Source organism: Schistocerca serialis, chromosome 1 (genome assembly GCF_023864345.2).
Source record: "Schistocerca serialis cubense isolate TAMUIC-IGC-003099 chromosome 1, iqSchSeri2.2, whole genome shotgun sequence".
NCBI lineage: Eukaryota > Metazoa > Arthropoda > Insecta > Orthoptera > Acrididae > Schistocerca > Schistocerca serialis.
The window spans coordinates 811,065,993-811,087,878 of NC_064638.1; the positions used below are offsets into that span (position 1 = coordinate 811,065,993).

Here is a 21,886-nt window from a genome sequence, read left to right on the forward strand (position 1 = left end):
AAAGTCGCAAAGACTGGCAACTTGCTGTAAACGTTCACTAATGGAGAAGTGTGTACTTCAAGATACGAAAAAACATAGTATCCTATGACAACAACATCAGTGAGACACAAATGGACTTTCTCATGTAATACGAGTACAAATACCTGCGTGTAACAATTTGTAGGGATATGAAGCGAAGCGGTCACATGGGTTTAGTAGTAGGTAAGGCAGGTAGCAGGCGTCGCTTTATTGACAAGATTCTAGAAAAAATACCGTCAGCTTACAAAGGAGACTGTTTACAAATTAATCTTACTTAAGTGTGTAGGATCCATACTAAACAGGACTAACAGTAGAAACTGAATATATACGGAGAATGCACAGATTTGTTCGACCAACGAGACAGAGTGGCACAGAACTGTTATACACTTGAACCTGCAGATCCTTGCGTATATACGTTAACCATCTCACGAAATGCTGCTTACACATTTTCTGCCTTCCGCTGCAATTACTGTTTATTTTCAACTCTTTGCCAATTTCGCCTATTATGAAAATTATAAGCTGTATTTGGCGTACCTGAGCACAAGCTACCAAGCTGCCTACATACCAGTATCAGGGGAATAAATATAAAGCTTACGACACGTAGTAATGCGTACAATTGGCATAAAATGCTTTAAAAGTAGTAGCCGAAAGGACAACACTGTCCAGACCAAGTGGACCACAGTAAAATAGTAATAGCAGCAGCAATAAACTTACAGGCAATAAGTAGGAAATGAAACTATAAGACTCCAGCCGGCCGGGGTGGCGGAGCGGTTCTAGGCGATAAAGTCTGGAACCGCGCGACCGCTACGGCCGTAGGTTCGAATCCTGCCTCGGGCATGGATGTGTGTGATGTCCTTAGGTTAGTTTGGTTTAAGTAGTTCTAAGTTCTAGGGGACTGATGACCTCAGAAGTTAAGTCCCATAGTGCTCAGAGCCATATAAGACACCAGGAACCTTTTGAGTCCTCAGACGTCTGTGACGTCCATATGCAGAGTGAGCGATAAATGAAAATCTGTATCAAGGCCAGGATACGAACTTAGATGTCCTTCTCACTAGGAAGATGCGCTAACCGCTATGCCAACGTGGCCCAGTGGCTTTGCACAACCGTACGGACTTCCCTAGCACGCATCCCGCTTCGATGCAAATTGCCATTCACGCCTCAGCCCACTTTGCATTCCCCCTAAACTCGAACAGCATTGCAGAGGCTCTCCAAATATATTGAAAGAGCATCTCAGCATCGAGTGAAACAGGGTATCCTGCTTGAAACATAGGGGTAGTTGCTTTAATCCTTTTTAACTTTTTTATTGGCAGATATAGATTTCAGCTATAAACTAGCCATTCTCAATGCACTATCATTTTTGATCAATGCATGTAATGCCTGTTGGTCGGGTTTCATCCACAATGTTCATTAAATAAATATTCAATGTCTGACGTCCAAGTAAAAAAAATAAAAAAAATAAAAGAAAGAAACTACGGGGCTCCACTATGTCAAGAACTGGGTTATGGACTATGCAATGCAAGAAAACACTATTACGATGTTAAAGCATAGCGCATTTGATGGTTGTGGAAGTGTTGTTTACGATGATATGCGTTGCCTCGTGTTTCGCTTTGCAAAGGTCCAGCGTACGATTGTTCTTTTATCTTTGGTTTGAAGTAAATTGCTAAAACCGCTTCAGTGTTTTTAAGTTGCCTGATGCATTGTTAAATTATATTTCTTCGCATTCTCCAATACACAAGTCCGTGTCAAACAAATACGCTACATTTGTCTGCGATTGTAAAGGTTTCCAAGATATATGGAACGTGTAAATAACAATATTAAATGGTTCAAATGCCTCTAAGCACTATGGGACTTAATATCTGAGGTATCAGTCCCCTATACTTAGAACTACTTAAACCTAACTAACCTAAGGACATCACACACATCCATGCCCGAGGCACGCTTCGAATCTGCGACCGTAGCAGCATCGCAGTTCCGGACTGAAGCGCCGGCAACAATATGTAGCTTCACATCGGAGCACATCATTAAGCAACCAAATACTTATCAGCACTGCCAAAGCATTTTATGAATAATTTATAACAGCTTACCTCTTCATGCTGTAGATAATACAATTACAATACATATCTTCAAAACGAATACAGATCCTTCGTTAGTGATAGTTTCCAGAGACGACAAATCAATAGCGACTTTAAAAATGCGACGACGCAAAGCAGATCAATGTACGTCATATATTCTTTAAATCATAGATTAGGAACATCTGTGGAGCCAGTCATAGAGTAGAAATGTCTCTGGAGTCAGCATTGCGTTCTGTGCATGTTGTCAACACTAATCTGTAACTGTCATGTGATCTCAGGAAGACGCGTCATGTTACGTCAAGACATTCCACAATGCTTTTCAATAGGCGGCATTCACACAGGTCGTCAATGGACGGCACGTCTCGTCGTGGAACGGCACGTTAAGGTTTCTCGGGAAGAAAGTTTTGACGGTGTCGTTAAGTTAACTTATTTTCGCCACACTCACTCGTATTATAGTAGTGGATTTCGTACTTTGCTGTTTTCATAATCTTTATTTTATTATTATGCTTTGTTTTCGTGACAAATCGCAAATGTTCTGTAACGACTTGCATACTTTTTTCATTGAGAGTTGATACACAAGCGGGTCTCATATCTCAAAGCGAAAAATTATTTAGGTTTTACAATAAACAGAACAGAGTAGACGCCTTCATTTATATAAATAAGAACATAAACTGACGAAGCATTTTCCATTACATAACATTTTAAGTGAAAAGGTTAGCTTTAATGAAGGAGAACAATGCGGTTGTTTATGGCGTTATTAGTTATGTAAGGAAATAAACATAATGGACAAGTTAAGCAGGCTCCTTTTATTCCTTTGTACCTATTGTTTGAGGTATTTGTATGTGAATATTGTTGCTAGCAAGTAAATTTCGATGTTATGAAATGTTGTTTCACTTCTCAGCATATTTCCAAACAAAACTTATCAACAACACACGCTACGAACTTTGCTTTGGTCATTAAAAAACTTTGTCGATATTAGTTTCTCAATTTCACTATTATAGTCTGACGGTTTGTGTCATGGATGGTGACTCGTTAGCTCACTTTCATCATTCAGTACTGGACCAAGCGAATAGATGTGACGTAACGTCATGGGCAGTGTGAATACACCCTGATATGACGTCGCCGTGAAGTGATGCCCGTTCAATTTGCTCATCAAAGCTAAAATCCCAGTGTTATCCAGGTATTAAATGCAAATTGTTATGGTGTCTACAAAACTCCTCCATCAAATGCACAGCACCTACGAAGGGACTCTGATTGTATAAGCTATATAATGATGTTCAAAGTTTGTAGGACGCATTACAGACAAAACTACTCCGTTCCGCGACCACGTGGCCACAGTGGCAATGTGTGTGGATAACACACAATCACTTCTGCGCGTCTGAATGCTCACACGAGAGATATTTACACTCTATGCAGCCAGCATTCAGGAGTTTGTGTCGCCAACATACTGTGACTTGTAAAGGCCCCTGATTACGGTTGCCCGTAAGCGCTGTGCTTATTTTTAATGTCGTTAGGTTGATAGTAGAGAGAGACCCAGTTAAATAGTGCTGTCGGTTTTGTATACACGTATCATAGGCATCTTAATAGTGTGCATTTTATAGCTGGACTGGGGTTTATGTTTTGTAGAGATAAATGCAAGTGTTCAAGCGTCATCATGTTTTTGTTGTAGGAAAATAAGGGATAAATATCGCTAGTTTTAGAAGTTTTGTAGTGCATTCGACTGTATCATGGAGTTTCTGTTTTAATAAATTACGCTGTGGTGGTATTGTGAAACGGATTCCTAGTACGCCAAAATGAAAATGTCCCAGAAAGCATCGAATTTGGAGCAACAACATGCAGCAGATTAGCTATTTATCACACTTTAAATATTTCTAAGGAGGCTACTTGTGCGTTTTTACTTTCTGGCATAGCATGTTTAGTCTTCTCCATACATCCACAGAAAAATAAAATATTAATTTCATATACTCATTCTTCACGTCATAAGTCCTCAGTTTCCTAGTCTAAGTACTTTAAAATTAGCACAAAGATGTGGAGATCTGTATTGTACAGAGCGGCAAAGTTAGGAGAGGGGGCGACAGGATAGACAGTGAATTTAAGGGTCATATAAAGAGGGCATAAATGATACCGAAGTGGCTTATTGGAAAAAGGGATACAGAGGCTCTACATATGGGGGGGAGGCATGACAGCAAATTTCAATCTCTCCAAGATCGGTCCGTTGTGTGCCGAGACGAGTAACAAAGAGCGCGGGTAGCGTTCCACACCCACTGTAGCTAAAACTCGCCCAGTCTAATTTGGGGAGAGCTCATTGGTCGTCTGGTAAGCACCGCACCATGACTGTTCACACATCAAGGTCAGGACTGGCGGTAAGGTGCTTGGGCTCTTGCTTCCGTACCGCAGCCTCGGCGGAAGAATCGAAAATATCGAGACGGTTACAATACTTAGTAACAATTACGCAACGTGGAGCAAAATCCGCAAATTACAATTCAAACTGTCATGTGTAACTATAGGCTACAGGTTGGAACTGATCTAAATGTTTATACATTCAATGGATTGACTAGAAGCACAGTTCCAGAGCAATGAATGTATGTGGTCTCATAAATATACGGCCATAAAGTCAAATCATTATCACATTATCTCTTGATTATACTCTTCCGATTACTTTCAGTGCATAAAGCATCTCTTACCAGTATGATAACAATAATTAGAAGCTTGTGGTTGTTATGAATGAAAAGTGATCTTACCTCCTTTGACGTAGTTCTGTTTGTATTCGTAGTACCAACAATTATACAACATTGATTTTACGAACAAACAAATGTGTCAAAACAGGACAAATAACTGTAATAAAAAAGTTTCAATGTACACAGCGTTATACTGAAGGTATGTCAGCGACGTAAGCAATGTGCTATGCTCATTGCACTACGGTTTAAATTAGATATATCAATGAAATTGAGTGTCGAACGCCAGCAGTGTGAATTTTCTGGCCAGAGATCCCCGTACCTGGTGGCCGCTATGTTGTAATTAGAGAAGAAACTAAGTGTCACTACAACGCAAAAGAAAATACTTTTGTATTAGAAGCCACATGGTTCCTGTGCATTGGATCATTTTGGTTTCTGAAGAAGAACAAAATGAACTGTTTGATAACTAATGTAAAAAATGATAACAGTTCTTCTATATGATTTCAAAACTTGATAATGATCCATACGTTGATAGGCAAACTATTAAATTTCCAAAATTAGTTTTCAATCTGCAGGGGGGTGCGCGCTGATATGAAACTTACAGATAGATTAAAACTGTGTGCCGGTCCGGGGCTTGAACCCAAGACCACTGCCTCTCGCAGGCAAGTGCTCTACCAACTTTCTTTTTAATTTTCTTCATTTTGATCGTTATTGTTCTCGGCCCAGATTTACTTCCACCAGTAACTCACCTCCAGAGCACTTATCTACGAAAGGCAAAGGTCCCGGTTTCTAGTCCAGATCCAGCATACAGTTTTAACCTGTCAGAAAGTTTCATATCAGCACAAACTCCGCTGCTGAGTGAAAATTCATTCTGGAAACAAGCATACGCGCTATGGCTAAGACGTGTCTCCGCAGCATCCCTTCTTCCATGACTGCTAGTCCTGCAAGTTACGCAGGAGGGCTTCTGTGAACTGTAGAAAGTAGGAGATGACTTACTGACGGAAGTAAAGCTGTGAGGGCCGCTCGTTAATCGTGCTCGGTAGCTCAGTAGGTAGCGCACTTGCCCGCGCAAAGGCGAAGGTCCGGGGATCGTTCCAGTTTGGACACAAAGGTTTATCTGCCAGGTAGTTTCAACTACAAAAGTGTTACTCACTCGTCACACTGTCTTTCAAGACAATGCCATGACATGCCGTAGAAATCGGTAAATTAGATACTACGAGGGCATGCTAAGAAGTAATCCCTCCGAATTTTTTAGTCTGTTCTGGGTATCGGTTGAGGTATTAGATTTCAAGCGTATCACTCGATCGACTTTCCCGCTTCGCTGACGCAAGTTGCAACCCTCTGCTGCTAGAGGGATCAGGATGGTGGCATGTAACACGGCAGTACGTAACGTCGGCGCGTGAGAAACAGCGTGCTCTAATCGAATTTTTAACCGCAGAAAAGCTGCCTCCAGTTGAAATCCATAGAAAAAAGAGAGCTATATACGGAGATGATTGTTTCAACACTAGCAGTGTAACAAGTGATGAAAGCTGGGTTCACCGTTTGGACCGAGAAAAAAAGAGAGCATCAGTGGAGTTCCACCCCAAAGGACCGCCAAAGGCAAAAAGTTCAAGACGATGCCATCAGCAGGTAAAGTCATGGTCACAGTGTTCAGTGGTGTTCAAGGTGTGGTACATTTGAAATTCATGTCTAACGGCACCACCATAAACTCTGCAAGGTACTGCGAGACTTCAGAAAACTGAAACGATGAATTCGAAGAGTTTGTCCAAAAATGGAACACTCTCTCCTTCAGCATACCAATGGCAGACTGCACACGTGTGCTGCAACGTGTGCAACAAGCCGTCAAGTTGAGCTCACTGTCATCGATCATCAGTCTCGACTTGGCTTCATCTGATTATTGTTTCCAAAACTTAAAGAACAATTTCGAGGACTTCTCTTTGATAGCGACGAATCGGCCAAGCAGAGCAGGTTGCGGCCCCGTCAACAAAGTCAATCTACAGTAGCGGTATCAACAAACTGGCCTCTCTTTAGTAGAAATGGGTCGTCGCCAGGGTCACTATATTGAGAAATAAATAGACGAGAAAAGTAAAGATTTAGAATGTTAATTAAGTGCGTTTTATTTAAAAAGTTTTCAGAGTTTTCACATAAAAAATTCTGTGACATTACTTTTCAACATGCCTTCGTATTTAAGTGCGCTGCGAACGTAAAATGTGGTAATTAAATATTACAGACGTTGGATGTAACGGCTTAACAGACGTGTGTAACCGGATAGGGGACGTCCACATAATCCATGGCATCGCACGATTATTGTTCTGCTATTTCCTGTAAATTGATTGAATTGCAGGCGCGATACGGGTGGCGGTAAATAAACGTCCTTAACACAGTGTGGCCACAGCTTAATATATAAAATGTTTATTTCATTCGATCTTAAATGCAATGAGTACTACGACAGGCTGATGTACTATTTCTTTTTTCCACAGTGCAGTATTTGAGTTACAAGGGCGACAATTCAAGAAAACAGTTTAAAGTTCTGGGTTGGTGGGTTGGTTTGGGGAAGGAGACCAGACAGCGTGGTCATCGGTCTCATCGGATTAGGGAAGGATTGGGAAGGAAGTCGGCCGTGCCCTTTCAGAGGAACCATCCCGGCATTTGCCTGGAGTGATTTAGGGAAATCACGGAAAACCTAAATCAGGATGGCCGGACGCGGGATTGAACCGTCGTCCTCCCGAATGCGAGTCCAGTGTCTAACCACTGCGCCACCCCGCTCGGTAAAAGTTCTGGTATCTGCGAAATTATGCAAGCATTTAATAAGTCTTGCAAATCATGCTGCATTTCAGAGTTAGAACCACCAAAACGTACTATATAAAACTTTTAGAAGTCCGCGAGCGCGCAAAAGAATTTAAAGAGTCCCTAGGCTTATTGCACGAAATATTTTAAACACTTTAAGAGCCACTGTATCACTCATGTCTTGCCTCTACGAGCGCATTAGAGAGACTGGCCGTGCCCTAAATGGCCACGGTTCTTGTATAGGCGTTTATCCGCCGTTGGAAAACAAGAAATACCTATTACTATGAAAATAGAGGGGAGAGTATCGAGCTTTGGAACACTTTTCAGACTTTAGCCTCTAGCGAGCCCTGTTATAACAAAAGTTTAATGAATTTTCTTATTTCATTTTGAAATGAAAGCATTCGCTTTATGTTTGTTGCAGTCTTTTTCTGAAAATACAAAAATTACTCCTGAAGAGTAACTCTTTTCCAAATGTGAAAAGGTACTCTACGTACAACATGGTCATGTACCTAGAAACAAATATTGTGTTCAAATTTAAAAGTGTTGCTGTCGAGAGAATCTTGTTAATACTGTGTTTATGTTTGCATTATTACTCTACCACATACCAATAATATTCAGTAAGAGAAATCAAATTAAGAAGAAATACTTCAAGATGAAGGATGGTAGAAGCCTGACGAAATTTGACTTAACCGTCCACAGAATATCTTACTAGTTTTAGAAATATACAGAATTTTTTCACCATAAATCCTTGTAACTTCAGAATTAACAATACCCTCAGAATAGTTTTAAAACAACCTAAAACAAAAAAATAACAGTACGACGCAGTGCTAAGGAATTATCTGAATGGCACGGAAATCGGCAGGTACGGTGTACATATATATGCACATGTGCAGACAAACGAATAGTTACAGTTTCTGAAAAAATTGATGGTTTATTCAAGAGAAGGAGCTTCAAAAATTGGACAAGTCAACAACGCGTTGGTCCACCCTTGGCCCTTATGTAAGCAATTATTCGGTTCGGTATTGATTAATAGAGTTGTTGGACGTCGCCGGCCGGTGTGGCCGAGCGGTTCTAGGGGCTCCAGTTGGAACCGCGCGACCGCTACGGTCGCAGGTTCGAATCCTTCCTTGGGCGTGGATGTGTGTGTGATGTCCTTATGTCAGTTAGGTTTAAGTAGTTCTAAGTTCTAGGGGACTGATGGCCTCAGATGTTAAGTCCCATACTGCTCAGAGCCATTTCAACCACGTTTTTTGTTGGACGTCGTCACGAGGAATAACGTGTCAAATCTGTCCAATTGGCGCTTTAGATCGTCAAAATGCCGAGGTGATTGGAGGACCCTGCCCACAATGCTCCAAACGTTCTCAACTGGAGAGAGATCCGGTGACCTTGCTGGCAAAGGTAGAGTTTGGCAAGCACGAAGACAAGCAGTGGAACCTAAGGTCGCGTGCGGGTGGGCACCAAGTTGCTGAAATGTAATCCCAGGAAGGCTTGCTACGAGGGGCAACAAAATGGGTCGTAGAATATCGTCGACCTACCGCAGTGCTGTAAGCTGTAAGGGTGCGGCGGATGACAACCAAAAATATCCTGCTATGAAATGAAATGGCACCTACGACCATCACTTTGTTGTCCGGCTCTATGGTGGGCGACAGTCAGTTTGGTATCCCACCGCTGCCTCCAGACACGTCATCTGCCTGGGATCTCATAGACTGGAGTAGAATTGTCTTCAGTGATGAGTACCGCTTCGAACTGAGTGCTGATGACCAGCGAGGGCGTGTCTGGAGACTCACGGGGCAACGGTGGGATACCAACTTGACTGTCATCCGCCATACGGTGCGACTACCAGGACTGATTGTCCCTGGTGCCATATCATTTCATAACATAGCGCCTTTGGTTGTACATCACATCTACCGACTTCCGTTCCATGCGAGTTATTCTTTCATGGTGAATCGTTATTTTTGTCTTAGAGTGTGTATTATGCAGCAATTAAAGATGTGGAATTCGTAACATTTACAAGCACTTCACAAAACATAACCTCATGTCTACATGGTAGTACATGCTGGAAGCTGCTTATGATGGTTACTAGTGCGTGTTTCATTACGTGATTCTAAAATTGGTCGCTAAATTGAAACAACGGCTAGGCAACATCACGTGATCTACGTACACCATCGCCCAGGTACATCCCTGTGACATGTTGCAATGTGTAACTTTCATCGTGATTCGCAGATGGATCTTGCTTTGGAGATTGTCTCTCATCTGCCACTCGCGAACAACTGATTAAATAAAAACGAGATCAATTTCATCAAGATTTGCAGACGGGTCTTGGCTTTGGAGATTGTCTCTTATCCACCCAGCGCGAACAATTGATTAAATAAGAAGTGCTTTGTGGTCTAGTAGAAAAGTGCATACCTGGAGACACCGGAACTTCTAATTTGCCTTTACGCTAGCCTTCACCTCCCAGTGATGTGAAGATATTCTAGGACGACACATGATTCTGATTCGACGTTTAACAATGGGTCCCTTGTGCCCTGTAGGATGACTGTGGTAGGTTAAGGGCGCGCAGCGCACCAAAATGCCGTCCAAATGAAAGAAAAGGCGGCTGAACATCCGCTTTGTGGGATTTCCAGTCAACCATGCTGTATGAATTTACTTCTACTTCATGTTAAAACAAAAGTTGGACATCAACGACGATTAGAATGCGACAAGTTTTTACCTGGTTTTCTTGCTGGGTCACTTCCTTTGTGATTTATTTGCATATCATTGTGATTAAAAATCTGCAGTTAGCGCATTTCTTAATCAACTATCAAAACTTAGAGTATTAATTAAATAATAATAACTACAAATATACAGATTACTGTTCTGATTTATTATTTCACTAGCCGAGTGCCTGTCGTTGCCTGGATATGTATCTTTTTCCAGTTCTATTAGCTCATCTCCTTCACCTTCTCTGCGTCCATCTCTTCTGCCCTCCTCTGTCCATCTCCTTCCCCTTCCTCTCTATATGTAACTACAAAGGGGATCAATCTCTCTATCCACTTTCTCCAACCCCCACTCTCTGTTCGTCTCCTGCTGCTTCTTTGTTCATCTCCTCATCCCCCCTCTATGTCTAATTCCTCCAGCCCCCTGTTTCCTCCTCGCCCCCTCTGTCTCCCCTGAGCCCACCAAATGTCTGTCTCCTCTTCCCTTTCTCTGTCCATTTCCTCCCAACTGTCTCTCACTGCCTATTTCCACGTTTTCAATTTTTCTGTCGCTACGGTCGCAGGTTCGAATCCTGCCTCGGGCATGGATGTGTGTGATGTCCTTAGGTTAGTTAGGTTTAAGTAGTTCTAAGTTCTAGGGGACTGATGACCTTAGAAGTTAAGTCCCATAGTGCTCCGAGCCAGAGCCTTCTTCTGTCCATCTGTCTCTCTCTACGTCCATCTCCTCTTCTTCCCTTTGTCTGTTCATTTCCTCCTCCCCCTCTCTCTGTTCATCTCCTTCGCCCACATATCTGCATCCAGATCCGTCTTCATCCTCTCTGTCTGTCCACCCCTTCCTGCCCCCTCCCATTTATACGTTATAACACCCGCCCCAATAGGAGGTTGCTGGTTCTTTCTCCCACAGTATTTCATTCCAGATTGAAAGTAACATGAGTACTAGGTTTTGTCAAATAGATCTAGGGACTTAGGACTAGTTTTTTAACCGTGGTTTTATCCGGAAACGCACATACCACATGTATTTCACATTCATTTAATACATTTCATAAGTGTTTGTACACATGTATCACATGTATCTCTAGCGAACTGCACCCTGCAGTTTGTTTTCACGCATCCCAATGTTTATGACGTCATATCTCCTGAAAAATGTGTCGTATTAAAGAAGTAATAAATCAAAACGTCACGCACGATGCAGCACCTACATTGTTTGAAGAGCGAAAATATAGTGAGCGTTATTTTCTTTCTTTTCACTATTTTGTGTAAGTTGTTAACCAGAAAAAGTTAAACAAAGGTTACAGATTATGTTCAAGATTTGTTGCAAGTCACTACGTGCTCTCTTTCTCAAATACTCCATAAATGAAGTCTGGTTATACGCTCGAAGTGGCCTACGCTTCTTTTTCACCCCCACCGCTTTGATAGGTAAGTTGTTCTTACCCCCAGAGCGATTCTTGCCACACGTTATGTGACATGTGTACCAAATCTGCCTGAAATCAGACCAGTGATTTAGGAGTAGATGTGGAATGTATGTACTGTCACTCATACATACATGCATCCACACACACACACACACACACACACACACACACACACACACACACACACATATATATATATATATATATATATTGATATCGTCGCTATCCATATTGTTTTTCAAATTATTATAACTTAAAAGAATTTTTGAGCTATATGAATTAACATTGGGGCTTTTTATTCAGAATGTGTTAACTGAATACAAAATCTGCTATTGTACCTACATAGTGCCGGTCAAAAGCTGCCAGGGATCACTTTATTTCTTATGATCGCGTAAGACGTTTAGGAGTTACTTATGTACTATTACGACTACAGAGAAGGTCTTCAAACGTGCACTCCCGCCACGTTATTTTCTATGATGCAGTGCTATTAGCTTTTGCACAGCATTATTACTATTGGTCCTATTTTTGGGGTGAACGTGAAACAATTCGCGGCTTTCCCGTTCCACATTCCGCTTTGAAACGGGGTGTAACCTTTTCTACCCTTCCGATGACGGTGGTTTATTTCGTAGTCGGCAGATCTCGCCAACAACAATAGCTCAGTTATCGTCCGTTCAAAAATCTGCCAGTTGCAAAACGCTACATGCTCGCGACTATATCCACCTGTGTCCGGACAGAGCCTTCTGTCAGACTTTCGAGCGACAGACGCACCTCTCATCATCTTACCAAGTGTACAACGTGAAACTGAGTGCCACAAACAATGCAGACAATTTTGACATTGAGTGCTGAGACATGCCACTACCGACGATAAAAATTGCGAACAGAATATGCAGGTACTCTTTGTGCTGTAACTGATGTCTATGTGAAATGGCACCTACTTCTCTGCCCATAATTTGTATATGAAGTGATGCACTGACTACCAGCAATTACGCCACTACTAAGTCACATACATACACGTCCTGCATTGGCGATGACGTGTTTCGACAGGATTTCACTTCTTGGTACTACAGATTGTCTGTTTAGATGTGGCAGATAACTGATTTCTGGAATAGTAATGCAAATACTTGTTAATTTCCTGCAGGAAATACACTGTAAATCCACCTTAAAAAGTTTAAATTAATAATTCACTTCTTTCTGTTGCCATTTACAGGAACAAAACTATAAGAGAGATGACAAAATTCTTAGCATATATGAAGGAAAGAATCGTGTTGGTTATCTAGTGAAGTAATGCAAGCTTTTGGTGACTCTCCAGAGATTGTCACCGATAATGCTATAAAGATTTTGTAACCAGATATAAATAAATAATCCTGAACCACGTACAGACCGATGAAAGCCCTCTGACTGGCTAAAACATGACGGATGACGGGACTCCACAGGCACGCTGATGTTCTGTGCTCCAAGGCCGGAGGTCTCCATCCAAGTAATTTGTTTTCATAAGTTTTCATAAACTAAAGAGAAAAAACTAGTATTGTGCTATACGCAGCGATATAGAGAAACAAAAGATTTGCCTTGAGTGTTGCAAATTGCAGTTGTCTTTATTGTCCTCAAAATTCAGAGTTCTGTGGATACCCAAATACTTATTTTATTTTTTCTAGCGTCTTTTTTCATGCATAAGATATAGACTATAACTCCAGTCTACGTTATTTATTCTTGTCTTTCTTCTCCTCCTACGCCTCCTTGTTATTGTTTCTTTTGTTGCTATTTCTATTTTCAATTTCTTGTGTAAGCTGCGTTTCAAACATATTACTATAAGTTGTTTTCCATTGTTTGGCGATACCCTGATAATATTTAGTATGTCGTTTTTCCAAACGTAATACAATGCTTACACGACATATTTTTAATATTTTCGGATTGGTTTCAACTGCAGAGCGTTGTGGTCTTTCGAATATGTTATTTCATCAATTATATAATTCTACCCGACATGAATAACAAAGCACCTCATCGGATAAATGTCTGTAAATATTCAAGAGAAATTAATCCTTTCTTCTGATCTCAGGTATCGAGTGACCTACATTATTCGTTTGTTACTAGAAGCGGGGTACTTATTTGAAGTCAGCAACTGTACACGTTTTCGGTATTGACAACGTTTGACACTTCTGCCAACTGCCTAAAACATTTGTTTGCAACCAGGTCCTCAGCCGTGATACAGTTTTTTAAGCAAATAAGTTTTCTGCGTTGGCTGTTATCATCTTTATTTTATTTTTATTTTGTCTACTATGACGTCTCGACTGCGTGACCATTTTCAAGTAACTGAGAACATATCAGGAAAACCTAATTAGAATACAAGTACAAAGCAGTCATTGGTTACAGGCGCCAGGACAAAAACATAGTAAAATGAGTACTTACTATGTTCAACCCGTTAACTACCTATATTTTCAGTTAGAGTCACATAATTTTATGACATACAAGAAGTTAAAGAAGTGTGTAGGTGCATGAGCGTTGACTTGAGCTGTATTTGTTATTGCATACAACACCAAAGTAAAATTTTATGAAAATTGCCACGTGTGGTCATTTTGTTTGTCAGTTTATCTTCATGTTGGTTTTTTCCTTTATTGCTATTTCGTCCCCTCTAGCCCCACGTAGACTTGTGGTGGTGGAGGGGGAGGGGGGGGGCGGAGGGCAGGCAGCTGGCTCTGGTACAAGTAACCAGCTCTCGCTCTTCAGCCAGTAGAACTTAACGATAGATGCTAACACAAAAAAAAGCAGGGAGACACATGTACTACGAATTTAAAGTAATTTGAGAAGGTGACGGGAATGAGAGAAATATAAATAATACAATGCTGTCTTCATGAACTGTTGAAAAACAGTGATAAAAATGTGGACAGACAACACAGTTAGAACACTAAATACCTGAAAAAAAAACACTTGAAAAACTCTGAGTACGAAGAAGATACAACGACCATTACAAAGGGAGTATCGTGTCTTCTCATTAAAACTGGGAAAGATCCTGCCCTGGAACGGCGAATTGCAGATGAAAAAGTAGTTTGGGTATACAGGGAGTTAGAGGAGTGATGGTGATGATGGAGAAGTGGTAAGACGTGGTGACAAGATAGGGGTGCCTGTGGCGACAAGGAGACTGTGGCAACTGGTATTTGCGGCTATAGATTGGAGAGTAAAAGAGGGTGGGGGCTACAAGGAAGAGGAAAAAGACGACGTTTGATAGTGAGAGGGGAGGTGGATGGATCCCTGGGGGGAGAAAGTGGATAGGGTATCATAGATTCAGTTTGATAGGACGGGTATATGTCGGGGTCCGGTAGAGGGAGACAGTTGAACTTTTTTTGAGAGGACGTGGGGGACTGCTGGGATGTGTAGCTAGAGGAGCGGCAGCACAAGAGGATCAGAAAGGAGAGGGGACACAATAGCGTTGCTGGAGTCGCATTTATGGATGGTGTAGGTAATTCGGAGTTGTTCGATGTAATTTAGGAGAGGAAGGAATTTGATGAGTTGGTTCAGGGTCCTTGTCTTAATGTAACTGATGACTCTGTTTTCAATTAGTAAGACGGAATTTTAATATGATATTACTTCATTTTTGTAGTCGAAAATTGTCTATGACACCTGTATTACAGTAACAAATGGTTCAAATGGCTCTGAGCACTATGGGACTAAACAGCTGAGGTCATCAGTCCCCTAGAACTTAGAACTACTTCAACCTATCTAACCTAAGGACATCACACACATACATGCCCGAGTCAGGATTCGATCCTGCGACCGTAGCGGTCGAACGGTTCCAGAGTGAAGCGCCTGGATCCGCTCGACCACACCGGCCGGCGTTACGGGAGCAACTTATATTTTGACAGTATCAGTTACGACCTCTGTACACGGAATAAAGGTAAAATATTCAGTTCTTAATTCCTGTCCAACTTTCACGCTAAGTCTTAGATAACATAGATTACTCAGGTATACCTTTGAACTGTTAGCCACGAGGTGTCGCTGCACACAGCTCAGCCTTCTCTGACACTAGTTAATGAGTTCACTGTGCGTCCTGCGTGAAATAAATGTCGCGGCTACAGTTCTCAAGCCCTGTATTGCTGTAAACTATTTTATTATGGGTCATATTCATCTATAGCCTACTTACTATGTTTACCTTTTTAACTTTTATTTTACTTTATTATATGTCCAGCCAACCACAAACTGCCCATAAAGCCGGCCGCGGTGGTCTTGCGGTTCTAGGCGCTCAGTCCGGAACCGCGCGACTGCTACGGTCGCAGGTTCGAATCCTGCCTCGGGCATGGATGTGTGTGATGTCCTTAGGTTAGTTAGGTTTAAGTAGTTCTAAGTTCTAGGGGCCTGAGGCCCACAGATGTTAAGTCCCATAGTGCTCAGAGACATTTGAACCATTTTTGAACTGCCCATAAAATTATTCGTCTGTAACCGATAAGCGGGAAATCCGGGTTCGAGTCCCGGTCCGGAACAAATTTTCATTGTCGTCATTCCATTCTATACCTAATGTTTGTCCTCATTCGCAACTGCGAATTCGTTTAATGTATCTCATAACCACTGTGGTCGCCACAGTGCCTGTTCCTTTAGAAATCCATGCATATCCAAAGGAACTTTGAATCGTAATCAGAATAACATAGACACTGCAATATCGGTAACATATGTAGTTAACGGATTAAACGTTGCAGGTGCTCTTTTTGTTCTGCACTCTACGGCAAAAAAACCATGCACTACGAGAAGTTATGCAAATTGGTCACAAACTGACAGTCATACGGATATCGGCCTAAAATGTAAAATTGTAAACTTTGTTGGCCGATGGTTGAATGTGTGACGCTGCAGCTCAATTTCACCGTGCACATCGCAGGGATAGTAAACAGGGGGCACCTCGATACTAGGGCCTAAAGTGTTTGCGAATTTCATTTCGTGTACTCAGTTGGACAGTATCTGTGCCTCGGAGACAGGTGCGTAAACAATATACGCAGATGTCAGTATTGTGAGAGGACGAGTAGTTGGGCTCAAAGATGCCGGATGGGGTAGTCGGCGAATAGCTCGACATTTGAATGGGAGCGGTGCCGTTATGCGACGATGTTGGGAACCACGACCGAACACTGTTTCAGGTAAGAAGCGGTCGCCCTAGGGCGACGACAGAAAGAGAGGACAGAGCAGTGGTGAGAGAGGCACTCAGAGCCCCATGTTCGTTATTATTATCGCTCCGACGTGCAACTGATGTTTCAGAGACCACAAGGACGATTGATAGGCGGCTCACAGAAAGGGGCAGAACTCAAGGCGCTCCTTGCACCGACAACTATTTACCTCTGTACACCAACAATTTCTTTTGCAGTTGTGTCAAGTACATTTGGCTTGGAATCTTTTTGAATGGAGTAAAATTGCCTTCAGTGATGAATCCCGCTTCGAACTGAGCTACGATGTCCAGTGAAGACGTGTCTGGAGATGCCTCGGATAGCACTGGGATACCAACCTGACTTGCCCGCCATTCGGACTGACAGCCAGGACTCCGTTGGTAGTCATCCGTGGCACAGCGGTACGTCGACGATATTGTATGCCCCGTTTTGTTGCTCTGGGCTTAAATTTCAGCAATATAATGCCCATTCGCACACTGTGAGAGTTTCTACTCTTGTCTTCGAGCATCCCAAACCGCACCGTGGCCAGGGAGGTACCCGAAGCTATTCCCAATTGAGAATGTTTGGTGCGTTATGGGAAGGGCTCTCCAATTATCTCGGGATTTTGTCGATCTAAAGCGCCAGTTCGACAGAATTTGGCAAGATATCCCTCAGGAGAATATCTAACAAATCTATCAACCAACGCCAAGCCAAATAACTGCTTGCATAAGAGCCAGAGGTGGACGAACGCATTACTGACATGCTCAGTTCGTGAAGATCTTTCTCATGAATAAATCATCCAGTTTTTACGACATTTTAATCATTTGTTCGTCTATACATGTACATCACATCCACCGATTTCTGTCCCAATTGTCGTGCGGAGTGGCCGCTGTGTTAGAGGCGCCATGTCACGAATTGATTGGCCCCTCCCGCCGGAGGTTTGAATCCTTCCATGGGCATGGGTACGTGTGTTTTTCTTTGCGTAAGTTACTTTAAGTTAATTTAAGTAGTGTGTAAGTCTAGGGACCGATGACCGCAGCAGTTTGGTCCCTTAGGAATTCAAACTCATTTGAACTTTTTCTTCTGCCCCATTCAGATAATTCCTCCGTGGTGCGTCGTCTCTTTGTCCTCGACTGCAGTGAAATATATTTGTCCAGATCTATTATTAATCATAATTTTTCTCCGTGTAATGTATTTTCCTTTAAATTCCATTGATTTTATGTTGTTTTCCGGAATCTTCCAATGGCATTATTCTCAATATTTACCTAATAAATGTATTCCTATTTCAGCGTTATTCCCCGTCAACAATGCGGCAACTTCTGCGTGTGAAAGACAATTCAGGCCGGAATTTCTGTTAATTTTGTAGTTATAGGCTGTGTTAGAATACCATTCAAATCTAAAATCACAGTCGTTGTTAGCACGGACTACATAAACGTTCATTGTGGATATCCTCTTTTCCTCGTAATTCTCGACAGCTTCTCTGTACTAACATTATCGAATGCGTTGATAAAATAAATAAATGCTAAATGAATTTCCATTTTATACTTTCGCTGTTTTTTGATTATTTGTTTAATTATAAATACAGCATGTGTTGTCGACTTGCACCACTGAAATCCCGTTTGTTCTTCGCCTACTAATCTCCCACCTATGACCTTTAACCTTCTTTTTACTGTTGTCACATAACCTTTGCATGCTGTGTTCAGTAGGGTGGCGCCTTTGTATTTCTCGCAATTATTTCTGTCTCATTTTCGTCGACGACATGTAACTGAACAGTGATATTACCTTTGCTTGTGACCATTCTGCTGCAAAATTTCCATTTTTCAAGCACGTATTAAATAAATGTAGTCGTCTCTTACGTTCTAATGTGGCTTCATAACTTCATACAAAAGCAGCTCATCGCTGCATATTTCTTCATACCATAATTTGTTGTAATGTCCTAACCCTTTTGCTTGTTGGATGCTACATAATGAGCAACTTCTTGAGGATTTATGTATTATAAGCAATCATTACTTTTATAAACCTATCCCGGGACTTCTGACGACCTTGTTGCACTGCTCTGTTTTCTGTATTTCTCTCTTGTTAGTCAGTTTGGTGTTACGTTTCTTGATTCATTGAGATTCTTCATTATATAAAGCGCCACTTAGACAGAATCTGGCACGTTATCCCTCAGGAGGACATCTAATAACTCTATCAGTCAATGCCAAGCCGAATAACTGCTTGCATAAGAGCCAGAGGTGGACCATCATGTGTTTGTCTATACATGTACATCACATCCACCGATGTATGTCATAAGTGACAAAGAATAAAGACGATTAAATGAAAACGGAATGTATGCGTGAACCAAGAGAAGAAGTGAAACCCTCAGATAAAAGGTAATGGACCAGAAAATATAATAACGTACAAGTGAAAATAATGTGTCCAGCAGCCGTAAAAAAGCTTGAACAAAATACTAACTATCCTACAAAAAATGTTATGTACGTACTTACCACGTGCTAAAGTAACGGATAAGCCACCTGCAAACACAGCAACGGAGCTTAACAGTAAGCCGGCCTCTTCCGGCAGACGTACGCTTCAGGTCGTTGTGTGCAAGTTTTATGGTGCACTTCGGCCACCGCTCTAAGGAGAACAACTTTGCGGGTGGTATGGGCCTCCTTGCTCTTTGCTCAGAATTATGAGTAGAGCAGCGTATAATCGAGATTTACTCATCTGACACACCAACGTGTCAGAACAAATACTCATTTTCTAACTATTCGTCGACAGTAGACAACAATTCTTCATAATTTTCTTTTAATCATGGATTATATCCTAATAAAATAATTCTTTAAGTTACATTTATTCAGGTTCTTAGGTTCTTATAAAAATTTAAGTATTTCTTTCTTCTTAGATTATGAAAGTCAGTGTCTCCGTCACATAAAATATCATTAAAACTGATTACCGGCTTTGGCGTTGTATTCATCATCAGATAAGGATATAGCGGAGTCAGTATATCTAGATACTCTTTTTCTACTGCATTTCATAACTGGAATTGATTTCTTAGTTTTATCATAAATCTTGCCACAGCCGTGAAGGTATTTTCTACCTCCGAGATTCTGTAGTTTCTAGTAGCAGCGAAATTAAATTTTTCGCTTGGAAATGTCTGTACCACTACAGTTTTGTCTTGCCATGTCTTTGCAGTTCGCGTTCACATCTTGAAGTGCCTGGAATTTCTTTACCTATGAAATATATCGTTTTCTCCACTTTTATTTCCAGCGCTGACTAAATGCGATGCTGACCAGCCTTTGTTTGTATCATTTTGCATGCTTGCACACTATAATGTTTCGTTATGCTAGACCCGCAATCAAAAGATAACTTTAAGTCCAGTAATGAATATTTTCTTTAAAACCTGTTCGTTTTTCGTCTTATTAGGCAAGACTTAATCTTACAACAATTTAGGGATTCTTTAATTTCACTAATTACCAGTCTTCTGATCCTTGAAACTTTACGAAGAAAGAGGAATTTGTAGAGTTGGAACCTATCTCAACTACTAAGCTGTACTCACAAAATTTTCTCTTTAAGATCTAGGAAAACCAATTTCAACTTAATAATTTTATTTGAAGATCGAAGGAGGAAATACTTTACAATAAGACAAAACAAGTATATCGAAAAGAAAATTGCGCAAATTATCAATGAGTACATTTAACCAATTTGCGAAATTGTTTATTTAAGGATAGTTGAAGGCAAGGAGTGTGCGGACAATAAAAGAAATAAATCAAAGAGCAGTAGTTTCAGTAAATTAAACACAGTTCGCAAATCAATAATTTCGATGATCTCAAATGGAAAGCTAAAACAATTTCAAAAATGAGTCACAGGGAGACTACCATGGTTCAGACTGGGCTGGAATACTTAACGATTATTGTCAATGAAAATGAAGCGGAGGCTCGTTGAACACTTGGCCATGACAACTGTTGATAGATGAACCGAGGAATATCTTTGCTGAATTTCAAAAGATTGGTGAAGGCCGAGAGAGCCACCTAAGAAACGATGGGCATATGTCATCAGGAAACATGCAGGAGCAACGTAGACGAAGACAGTGGTAAATCTACCAGCAATCCTTTATCCAGAAGTGAATGTCACATGGCTTATGACTAGTAGTTTAGAAGTACTATATCGAGCGAAGGAAGGTAATCTACATTCTCTCAGCCACCTCTACTTGCGTACTTGGCTAATTTGTACGCCCTATTCGAAAGATTTCATTTCTGTTACATTTTCCTGCCTTTTATCTTCAATTATTTGTCACATGCGACCTGTATGCTACCTACTATTTATGTAACTTTCACTTCCCTTAACAAGTAGCTTATAGATGTTAGCGTGAAAGCTCAGAGGTCTCAAAATTATTCTTGCAAGCTTTAATATCCTGGCATATTGACAGTTCCTTCACCTTTCGTTGACACGTTATTCTAACATATCATTACAACAAAAGAATTAATTAACTATCGAAATTTTTCTATGATGGTTATGTCATAATCGAGTCCTCTGTGTGGATTTCTTTACATATTTGTTCTTCTGTGCGAGGCCGGTTTCCGCAGACCTGACGGGTCGGTAACCCAGTCAGCAAGTATGCTTCACGGGTAACATAACGCGCAGGCTCCTAGCCGGGTGTGGTTCGCTATACGCCCGATAGACAATGAAAGAGAGAGTTACACTACTACTTGTCGTACAAAATTTCCTTGCATTCTGAGAAATATAATAAAAACTCCTATCGGCATCAATTAAAGCATTCTCCAATAGCCGCTATACAATGAAAACATTCCCCGATAGCGGCTATCAGTCACCATTTGTCAAAAGGTAGCTCAAATTTTTTATTAATGCACCGTGTTTCGAGGTATGGACCAAGTCGTCAGCCAGATTTAGTTCTTAACGATGACGATGGAGGCTACAGTTTAAAGCTGGAAATTTTAGCTGTACTTGACGTGGAAAGTTGATCAAGAACTTTGTTCGGGGTTGGTAATGTATGCTATGGTAGCATGGAACAAGAGCAAGTAGTCGGAATATAATGTGTAGCTTACGGTATCACTGCAAAGTAAAATTTATGAAACGACCGATTTCGCTTTGCAAATATCAATTTTCAAGTTT

General features: G+C 41.2%; 1 protein-coding gene across 1 annotated transcript in view; it reads left to right on the forward strand.

Moving 5' to 3' along the window:
• The window catches only part of LOC126435797 (anosmin-1), a 297,027-nt gene that overhangs the window by 209,223 nt on the left and 65,918 nt on the right, over nucleotides 1-21,886 (forward strand). The window lies entirely within an intron of this gene.